This window comes from Sarcophilus harrisii, chromosome 1 (genome assembly GCF_902635505.1).
Source record: "Sarcophilus harrisii chromosome 1, mSarHar1.11, whole genome shotgun sequence".
In the NCBI taxonomy this organism is placed as follows: Eukaryota; Metazoa; Chordata; class Mammalia; order Dasyuromorphia; family Dasyuridae; genus Sarcophilus; species Sarcophilus harrisii.
In genome coordinates this window covers 296,692,208-296,696,373 of record NC_045426.1, presented here as the reverse complement: position 1 = coordinate 296,696,373, position 4,166 = coordinate 296,692,208, and the positions used below count along the sequence as shown (strand labels likewise).

At 35.0% G+C, this 4,166-nt stretch overlaps 1 long non-coding RNA gene across 1 annotated transcript in view; it reads left to right on the top strand.

The window, feature by feature from the left end:
• The window catches only part of LOC116420149, a 17,906-nt gene extending 14,274 nt beyond the window's left edge, over positions 1 to 3,632 (top strand). Inside the window, exon 2 of the long non-coding RNA XR_004230424.1 lies at positions 3,088 to 3,632. This is a non-coding gene — a long non-coding RNA (uncharacterized LOC116420149). The remainder of the gene's footprint in view (positions 1 to 3,087) is intronic.
• The last annotated feature ends 534 nt before the right edge of the window (positions 3,633 to 4,166 follow it).

The following is a 4,166-nucleotide window of genomic DNA, read 5'->3' as shown; positions in this document are numbered from 1 at the left end:
TGGGAAGGAGGATGGTAAGCTAAGGAAGGAAAAAAAATTGGAACTCAAAATCTTACAAAAATGAATACTGAAAACTATCTTTACATGTAATTGGAAGAGTAAAATATTGATTAAAATAAAAAAAGATAAAACCAACAAATACTTCCTAAGACCAAAATCAAAACAAAACCAAGCAATTGCTGATCTGCATTCATGAAGAGTTTCCTCATTGGCAGTTTCCTACATAATGAAACTGGTTTGAAACTATACACACACAAACATACACATATGCATATTTTATATGAGATTATTTGTAAAATGTTTAACACAGTGCATAACATATAATAGGCACTTATTCCATCCTTCCTCCCTCCCTTTTTCCTCTCCCTTTCTTTTTTTTCTTCTTTTTCTCCCAATTGTAGAACAGTGCATTGAACCAGTGAAATCAAGCAACCTCTCCTCCCCAAATTATAAATCACAGATGGAAATTATGTTTCTGTTTTCTGGCCAGGAAATGTGGATGTTAGAGGGTAGGATGATCTCATTTCTCCTGAGAGCTGGAAAAAAGGGCAAGATGAGTAACAAGGATGGATAACTAATTGCCAAGGCTTTGAAGGGCTATGTTGTAGAATAAAGATTAGATTCATTCTTCCTGACTCCAGAGAGTTGAACCAAGAGAATGGGCAGAATTTGAAGAACAATTTTCAATTCCATATATGGAAAATCTGACTGATATTTAAAACTGACCCAAAGTGCAAAGTGTCAGATTCTCCCCATGGGAATAGTACTCAGGCGTTGGTGGTGAAGAACAATTAGTGAGAATTAGGATTTATCCTTGGATAAAAGTGAGGATTAAGTTCATCCTGGGAAAAGCAGAGCTAGGAGAAGAGTCAGGAGTAAGGAATAATGTCACAGCAGTAGAGCTAGAGAGTGGTTAACCCAGAACTGGTGAATTTTAGTATTTTCTCATATAATGTCTTTTTTTGTGTGTGTGGCAATGACATGCTAGTTTACTGAGTCAATTAGATTGCAGGTCTAAATATAATTAACTGCTTTAGTAGGTAATGAGTCATTGCACGTCTTTCAGTAAAGGCTGAATGGTCATTTGTCCTGAATATTATGTAGGGGGTTCAGTTATGTTTTGGACTAAATGATTTTTGAGGTCCCTTCTCCTTCTGATATACTTTGCTTTTATGACATTCTGTGAGAGGACATTACAATTAAACACTAGTCCACCAATACTTTCATTCAACAAATATTTGGAAAGTATCTCTTGTGTGTAGAGCTTAATGCTAGGTACTTCGGGAATTTGGGTGATGAGTCAGATAGCAGGCTAATTTGGGTACAGAATTATGAGCTAGGTAACATAATTTTAGAAAATCTTGTAGCTCAATTACATTTTTAGGTGTACTTTTGATTTTTTTTTTTTTTTTGACAGTGAGAGTGGAAAGCAGGTTTGAGACCTGTGTGTATATATGTGAAAATCCTGTTTGGAAATACTTCCTCTACTTCCACCTTATCACTACTCTAAACTATTTGTTACATAATGCTTGAGGACCTAGAGGTTAAAGCAATTGTCTGTGTTCACACAGGTAGCAAGTGATTTGAATCCAGGCCTTCTTAACTGAAAGGTTGATCAGAAGATGAATAGAATGAATAGAAATTCATTATAAAAGTCTTCCTTCTAAATTAATTTTCATTTTTAAATCACCCATCAAATCTAGGGTAAGCAATCTTAAACACTGGGAATGTCACAAAGTAGTATTCCTGTATTGTGACTTATTAGGATCATTCTAAGCAATTTATTAAGGCATGTGGAGGTTGGGGGTCACACAATTAGTCAGTCAGAGGCAGGATTAGAAATTGAGTATTCTTGACTTCAATTCTACCTCTTTACTCCATCACAGCATAATACTCAGTCAACTTTAGTAGTTTGCTATTGCCTCTATGATAAAACATCAACTTCTCTGTTTAGTTTTTGAAGCTTTATACAATCTCAACTCTACTTTTTTTTTTTTTTTTTTTTTTTTTTTTTTTTTTCCAGATTGGAAGTTATTATTACCCCCATTATTGTCCCTGTGGGCCTGGAGTCAAAAAGTCCTGAATTCAAATTTAACCTTAGGCACTTATTATCTGTGTGACACTGGACAAGTCACTTCTGTTTGCCTCAGTTTTCTCACTAAAGTAAGGATAATAATAATACTCATCTCCAGGGTTATTGGGAGGATCAAATGAGATAATATTTATAAAGCACTTAGCACACTTTCTAGAATGTTATTATCATCTAATCTTTTGCAAATCATTTAACCTCTCTTTTCTTCAGTTTCCTCAGCTGTAAAATGGGAATAGATATCTATCTTGCAGTGTGGTTATAAAGATCAAATGAGATATTTATAAAGCATTAAGGATTGTTCCTGTCACTATGTAATAGGTACTTAACAAATCCTTTTTTTTTCCCTCTTTCTCTTTTTCTCCCTCTTTACTTCCTTTCCTTCCTTCTTCTCTTTGATAAAAAATGTTAAATGGAGCCAAGACAAACATGAAGCTCTGGGACCAACAGCTCTAGCCCTGTTGGAACTTTGCTTGCAAATTAACATCAAATAATAAAAAAGACAGTATATGACAGTCTGTAATTCAGCCAAACTGGCTTCTCTATTCTTTACTTAGAGCATTCTATCTCCCACCACTATTCCTTTGCACTGGCATTCTTCCATATGGGGAAGAATGTTCTTCCTTCTTCCATCTCTTGGAATCTCTGTCCTCAAGATGTATAAAACTTGGGCATTATCTTTTGCATGGAGCTTTTCTTTATTCCCCCAATGAGTTTAGCACAGTCTTGACAGATGTTTAATAAATGTTTATTGCTTTAGTCACTGCTAGTACCCTTGCTCTCAAAACTACCTGGTATATATTTTAATTGTTAATTTTTATAATTGCACTGCATATATTTTGAATATGCTTGTTGTTTCCCTCATGTGAATAGGAATTGTTTCATTCTTTGTACTTCTATCCTTGTTTAGCAAGTACCTAGCACATAGTAGGAACTGTGATTAATAAAGTAGACAAATGGATTAATAAATTCTTAATTGATTCTTGTTCTGTTTGTAGGTAACATTGTATTGACTATATCAAGCCCAGGAGCACTGCAGTGTCCTAACTGAGATCAACAACCACTCAAAAGATATTGGCCTATCTACATTGAAAAAACAAAACATATAATGAATACCTATTATTATCCACTTTATATTATGTAGTTGAATGAATAACACATGAATTTGGTCCATCTATAGATATACCCTGAATAGATATTGTGTATAACCAAGAGATCATTATATACGTCAACAACAATACTGTATGAAGATGTAATCTGATGGAAATGGATTTCTTTGACAAACAGACCTAATTCAGTTTCAACTGATCAATGAAGAACTTGGTCAGATATTCATGATGCCAAGGTCATCGACTGCATCCCAGGCTATCACCAGTCATCCTGACTATTGTCTTGTCACTGGACTTAGATGACTGTAGAAGAAGAAGTGAGGCTCATGACTTTGTGCAACTCTGCCTCAATTAAACGCAACTGATGAACAAGTCAAGACATCATCACACCTTGATGTCATCAGTTCTCTTCAGAAATGGATGAAAAACAACAACAGAGAAGTCAAAGATGGAAAAAGTATTTGAGTGATATGAAATGAGGCAGGAAGGAGAAGAGAGAATGTTTGGGAAATGACCTCACTGTTGTTGGCACAATATGATAGAATGGATAGAGTACTGGCTCTATAATCAGGAAGACTTATCTTCATGAGTTCAAATCTGGCTTCAGATACTTCCCAGCTGTGCGACCCTCAACAAGTCACTTAATCTTGTTTGCCTCAGTTTTCTCATTTGTAAAATTATCTGGAAAAAGAAATGACAAATCACTTCAGTTTCTTTTCCCAAGAAAACACCAAATAGGATCACAAAGAATTGAACACCAACAAAATGAATTGAAATCTTCACCAAAAAGAGTGAGGATGGAATGCATTGAAGCGTTGAAAAGACATGAAAAAGTTTAAAATTGCAACTATATAGTTGCAGGGAGGAGGAAGTAGAAGAATGATTGCCTTGCTATAGTGAAAACCCAGTTGAGATTATATAACATACATTTGTTGTGGATCCTATCAACATAGGTTCCTGGTTCCCTC